Here is a 6883-nt window from a genome sequence, read left to right as displayed (position 1 = left end):
AGTTTAGTCTGATTAATTTAATTTCAGACAGCGAGGAAAAAAATGTGTAATTATAAAATATCTGGTTTTAATTATAAATAGTTTTCCAGATTTTTAACCCAGCATTAAATTACACTTCATTACAAAACTATGCAGTTTGAATATGAAACAGAAATCAAGCAGTTTGTTAACCTTGAAAACACCTCAATGAGATTCAAGCATTTTCAAGGACTTACAGTTAAAGCTACAGTCGTTTCTTGGAAACACCAGGGATGACTCAAGACTTTTGCACAGCGCTGTTTGTTAATCAGTTCTTTTTATGTTAATTCATTTGATCTTTCGCTGAGTGCTGCAGCAGAAACCAGTTTCACACCCAGACGGTTAAATATTTCACACTTCTGGAGCAACAGGGGAATAAATAAATACACCTTTTGAACACACTTTACAGAGGAACTGCCTGACAAGTTTCATATTTTCCTCCACAAACCTGCTAAAAAGTAATAAAACTCCCCTTGAAGACGTTTAAATGGGTAATCACCACATCGCTGTAACATCACACGGACAATGAATTATTTAGATAAATGTCCAGTCAGTCTAATTTCATTAACTCTCATTCAAATCCCTCTCTATTTCCAATCTGCCCTCTTTAATTCAGCGACGTTAAACGAGATTAAATCATAATTATTGCAGCAGAGCTTGTTATTTAAACCAGATCAAGGGCGAGGACGACCGCTGGGACCGCAGAACGGGCAGCCATGTTGAACAGGGAGCGGTAGAAAACCGTAAATGGGTCAAACGCTACAACCTCTGCACTTTCTGAGCATTTAAATATCTGAATGTTTTCATTAGAAGAAGGATGGAAATAAGCAGAAATAAAACTGTAAGTTCATGTCAAACAAAAATAAAAACACAACTGAGAGCGTCTTGGTGTGGACCGTTCACACCAGAGACGGGCAGAAGGTTTGTTGTTGCCTTCACTGACATCCTTACAGTTTGTCTGACAGAAACTTTGCTGCTGAACAAAACAAACGCATCTGTTTGCTGTTTGTTTTTGTTTGGCATTGTCTGAACGTTGGAGGCTTTACGCCACTCTTGCGTCACAGAGGTTTGACTAAAGAAAAAGTTAGTCTCTCGTTTGGTTCACTGTATTCCAGTAAAGACCAGACTGAGTTGCTGCTGTTCAACTTTCACAAAGACTGGATTAATTACAACAGAGTTTTGACCGGGCTAAGAGTTGGATTATTTTTATTATTATGAGAATAAAGTCATAACATTAGCAGAATAAACACACAATATTACCAGAAAAAAGTCATAAAAAAGATGTTTTAATGAGATAAAAGCATTGAGAAGCTCAATTCACATAGTTTATTTTTTTCTCGAAATAGAAACTGTTGTTTCCACAATCGTTTCAAACTTCTGCTAAATAATTTAAAACCAAGTTAAAAGATTATTTTCTTATTTGTAAAAACAATTAAACATAACTTCACAAAACATTTACTAAATAACTACTTCATTCTACTAATATTATGAGTATTTTTCTATCACTACAAATTTTTTGGTGTATTACCACAACTTCTTTTCTTGTATAATTATGACTTTATTCTAGTAGTACTATGATTATTTAGGCTTTTTTGGCATATCATGATTTTTTTCGGTCATTACTGCAACATTTTCCTGGTAAAATAACTATTGTGAATTTTTCTTATGTTATGACTTTATTTTGTAATATGACTTTTGTGTAATACAACTTTATTTTGCATTATTACAACTTTTCTGTATTGTTGACATTATTTTGTAATATGACTTTTGTTACAAGATCATTCTGACTTTATGGTGATATTACTTTATTCTCGTTTTATTACAAATTTTGTTAATTTTTCCTCATAATGTAGTTTAATCTAGTATTATTTTAACTTCATTGTCGCTTCTAATCATATTCTAACTTTATTTGCGTAATTGAAGTTTTTTTCTTAGCCTAGCCCTAATACTCCGGTACTTATGACTGAATCACAAATTTACGACAACTGAAGGTTTAGTGACCAAAAATCTGACTGGTATTTAAAAAACATTCATGATTTCAGCTACAGAAACCATGATGCTGCCATCACCATATGTCACTGTTGGTACGGTGTATTCTCGGTGAGTTGTGTTGTTTTTTTCCAAACTTATCTTGTGTTTTCTTTGTAAGGAAAACCTTCTGCTGTCTTTTAACAAATTAGAATTAGCATTTATTGTTGTCTGTCACATCCAAAAGTCTCCAAAGACAATGTAATATATACAATGTAAACATAAATATGGTACTATTTACAATGACATACAAATACATATACATGGACACACATATAAATGAATCAAATAGATTATTGTCACACATTGAAGGAACAACAGAAATGCTAACCGTCTTGTAGCATCTCAGTCTCGTCTTTTTATCAATTTTGGAGAAATGTTCAGTTTTTACAATATCCCCACTTCTCTCATTTATTTATTCATTTATTTACATATTAATGTTTTGTGTTAATCAGATGTGACCTCAAGATTAAAAGCTGAAATTGAATTAAAAGTTACTTCAGCTGGTTTTGCACATTTAAACAACCCAGTTATTTCAGCTTTTTTTCAGCATTTACACTATAACATTGTCTTTCACTTGAATTTTACTTATTTGATCTAAATTTGTATACATTTAGTTAGAAAAGCATGACTCTCCCTTTTGAGAGTCGCTGTATCTGAGGGGAGACTCGGTGCTCAGCCACCTCGGTCCAGTTCGCAATAAAAAAAAAACACACAGCTGGAATAACAAGTCCAAGATGTTGGATAAAATCAAGTCTCTATCCACAAAAGTCAAGAATCAACATGAAAAATGTCAATGTTTGCTCAGAGAGAGGGAGGAAAAAAAGACATCTTAAAATATACATTTATTCAGAGCCTGAGAAAGATCAAACAGCAAAATTGATCTGCTCCTCCTTCAACCCTCGCTCCGCTCCCCTCTCCCCGCGACTCCTCGCCTCGACGCATATCGACTTTCTGCTCGGGCTATCGCCATGACGACGCAGGTTTGCCCCACTGTCACCTCTCTTCAGGCCGAAACTCTCGACTATTATGGGGTGTGCTGCTGTGACTGGAAGAATGCACATAGCAACGTTTACACACGTTGTAGTTCGATAAACAAATAAACCAGAAATTGTTTTTGCAGAACTTCAGACACAGCGGCGGAGCTAGACTTTTAAAGTCAGGGGCGCCACAGGGGCCCAAACTGTCTAACTGGGGGGTTCATGGATGAGAATAAGAATTACTGCAGACACATGCACATACTGTATATAAGTACGACACCATATGAGGAATTTGTAGATAGAAAAATCAGCAGTAAATTTCCACCAAAAAATTCCAAAATTTTTAGATTAATCTCAGATTTTTTTTTTTTTTTTTTTTAATCTTGGAAATTTATCAATTTTAAAAGTTGATCATTTTTGACTTTGGGAAACTTCTACAGTTTTTCTAGAAAATTACTGAGAATAATCTCAAAGTTTTTGATTTTTTTCTAAATACTTTGATTTTTTTCTCAAAAATTTCTGAGATTAATCTCAAAATTTCTTCTAACAAATGTTTGTCTTTTCAAACTCGGAAATGTAAACATTTTTTCTACATTAATCTTTCATTTTTTTTCTAGCAAATTTGAAATTTTTCAGAAACTTTTCTACAAATTTCTGAATTTTTTAGGATTAAATTGCTTTTTTTCTACAATTGCCATAATGATCAGAACACATGGTTAATTCTATATTTAATAAATTATTTTTATACTTTGTTATAAAAATCGACAGATTTAAATAATAATTTCACACGTTATTTACTTATTGTAATTTGGCATTCTTCTCCTGCCATAGTGCCAAAGGGGTAGCAGTTACTTAAAGAGACAGAGGCCAATTTCAAGGCAGCTCTGATGCAAAATCAAATTTCTTTAAGCCATATCTGTTATTTTGTTATTCACAGCCTTTTCTTAACTCCTGAAGGAAACATAGTTACTTGATTGTGATATGAAATATCAGTTTGTCCCTGGAAAACAAATAGCACCGCCCCTTCAAATATTCTGAAACATTAAAGTGTGAAAAAAGTTTTCTAGCATGATGAAGCTGTTGCACTAAATGAGGGATGTTCAAAGTGTGGCCCAGGGGCCATTTATGGCCCTCAGGATGATTTTGTTTGGCCTCTCTGTTCACAGTTAAAGAAATGATCGATAAATTTGAGATTTTCACAGACAAATAAAATCGTCTTAAATGTTTATTTCGGCCCAAGACAAAGTATTTTTGTTCATTAAAATGTTTCTGTTTTTATTGATTACACTTTGCTAAAACCAGCAGGCTCTGCACAAACTTTTTTGATAAATGTAAAAAAGAAAAAATGAGGACAATATACCCAAAAAATGTTGACCTGTTATTTAACACAGCAACTGTGCAAAACCCTGTTTGTATTTTGGATCAACAACAATTTACAGATCCCTTTTCTGCAAACCTTAGATGACTCTGGTGTATTAAAATGTTGTCTGTTTAGTAAATTGATCAATATATTAATAACAAATGTTAAGAAACAAACAGCCCTATTTTAAAAAAGTGTGACCTTCAAGTCAACTGAGCAATTCCAGCCCTAATGGCAAAAAGTTTGGACAATAGATAATAAAAATCAGTATTTTGTTAGTTTCAGGTTGTTTTTCTTTCTTTCAGATAATACTTTTTTTTTTCTTCATATTTGCTTTGGTTTTGTCCAGATTTAAAGCTGTAAATCAACTGGTCACAATAACACAAAGATATTTAGATGAGTCACAAACTCATCTAAAACGCTTGAGAAAAATAAGGAAAATAACAATGTATAGATTAAATGTATAGATTTTGTTTTCCTGAAAAACAAATATAAATAACATTCACAAAAATACCCTATTCTTTAGGGTTATTCTTTATAACCCTAAAGAATATACTTAGGGTTTATCAGCAGTTTGTGAAATTTGAATTATTCGGTTATTTATTGCCGTTTCCAGAGGAAATCCAGTCTACTTCCTCTCCACGGAGGAGGGAAAAGTCCTGTTGTCCCTGAACAAACACTGGTTTGGTCCAGTGGTGCAGATATGGGTGCAGCAGAACCCTGCGGAGGCAGATGTCTAATTGGTCCAAGAGGAAGATCGATACAAGCAGGAAGAGATGGAGGGAATGATGGGCATCCCAGGCAGCTCACTCAACTAAATTACATTACAGACACTGGTTCATGATGAAAACAGGGGAGAGAGTTATAAAAACTGCCAGAGGGCTGTTTTCAGGAGAACTTTGTGCTTTAATTTATGGGAACTCAGCTGTGCTGTCTGTGTAAGTTGAGGAGGAGATGCTTGTTTTGACCTCAGAGGTCAACACTGAAATAAAAAATTTAACATTTGTCTCATTGGATGATTTGAAAATAGTGTTTTTATTACAAAAAAATTACATATAAGAATGTAAATCATTTGGTATGTTCAGTGTTGAATGAACCTGTACTGGAGGTGAGTGGTGTGCATTTTACCAGCCCCTTTTTTTTTTACTTTTTATTTTTCCTTTATAAACAGGAAGTAGAGGTGGCTAACTAACTTGGATAACACATCTCAGAAAAACTGAGAGGTTTTCAGGAAACTATAATTATTTTTTATCTTTATTGATAATAAAGGGGCTGTCAAATCATTAAAGAACAAAACAAAAATGCCAGTAAACTCAAATAGGAATGTATGTATTCATACATATAAATCACGTCACAAAAGTGTTAAAGTGAATACACATATCAGTTGTCTTCATGACTTTACAACTTTTAGAATACCAGGGTGATCTAATTTACTGGGTTTTTTCCTCTTTAAAGGTTGAGAAGCAAGGTTTCTGATTTGAACATTTAGATTTATATATATATAGAATTGGTTTGTTTTACAGGACCGATTTCTCCGTTTCCATCTACCTGTTCTACTGCTATGCTTCAAAATGCGCATAAAAAACTCAACACTGGAAACATGGTGGCTACCCTACCTTACGGCGACCAGCTGCGGGATGCGGCCCTCCAAAGTCGGTTCCAGCTGTCCTTTCCTCCACCACAAGAAGCCAGACGAGGTAAACCCGACCGCAAACAACGGCTGAACGTTATGAAATTATAAAATAAGTATGTGTCAGTGAAGCGCGTTGCATCCGAATCCCGCCATTCCTGGTTCCGACTACGAGGCCACACAGACTCCAGAAGTTGCAGTCAATGCTCCACAAAAAGGCGTCGCTATTAGTTGAGTTTTCTTTTTCTTAGCTTCCTCCGTCTTATTGCGTTTTAGTGACGATACTATCGGCTCCCATTGCTGAATAAACTTTAAAATCGATCTATAGACGACGACGGCGGCCATTATTACTTCCCTAATCAGAGCTCGCTGTGTGACGTCAACGTTCTTTTTTGCGCATGCGTGTTGCTTATGAGCTGTTTACATAGAAGGCTGGTTTCGACCACGCAAAAAAAGGAGAAAAAAATCGGATTTCAGGGGGAAAAGAAGAAATTAAAGAAAAGAAAATTAAAATCAGAGTGAATGATCTTTTTAAAACCCAGGTCTCCATGTAAGTAAAAGAAATTAATCCAAGTCGTTTGTGTAATCTTTTCTTCAAGGGGACCTGTTCTTGTACTTACATTTGGATTTCTACTACTTCTAAAAACAACCTAAGTGCCTAAAACAAAATTATCCAGACAACAAGTGAATGTTTTTTGGTGTCTGGAACATGAACTGTTTCAAAAACCTTGCAAATGTGATGTCACAAATCAGCAGGCACTGCCCCTGACCAGCCAGGCTAATTTAGCTTAGCTGGCTGGAGAGGGGCCCCAACAACAACCTGCCCCTAAATTGCTAACGGGGTTGAATTTGACTTTAACCCCAATA

The 6883-nt window shown here is 34.8% G+C and overlaps 1 long non-coding RNA gene across 1 annotated transcript; it reads right to left on the bottom strand.

The window, feature by feature from the left end:
* Positions 1-4949: 4949 nt before the first annotated feature.
* Positions 4950-6417, bottom strand: LOC106958161 (uncharacterized). Its single transcript, XR_001427100.1, has 2 exons — positions 6003-6417; positions 4950-5368 (listed from the first exon to the last, which is right to left on the bottom strand). It is a non-coding gene; the product is annotated as an uncharacterized LOC106958161 (long non-coding RNA).
* Between the last annotated feature and the right edge of the window lie 466 nt (positions 6418-6883).

Source organism: Poecilia latipinna, unplaced genomic scaffold, assembly GCF_001443285.1.
Source record: "Poecilia latipinna isolate Pla-1442-1.1 unplaced genomic scaffold, P_latipinna-1.0 Scaffold967, whole genome shotgun sequence".
Classification (NCBI taxonomy): Eukaryota; Metazoa; Chordata; class Actinopteri; order Cyprinodontiformes; family Poeciliidae; genus Poecilia; species Poecilia latipinna.
This window is presented reverse-complemented; position numbering and strand designations above follow the sequence as displayed.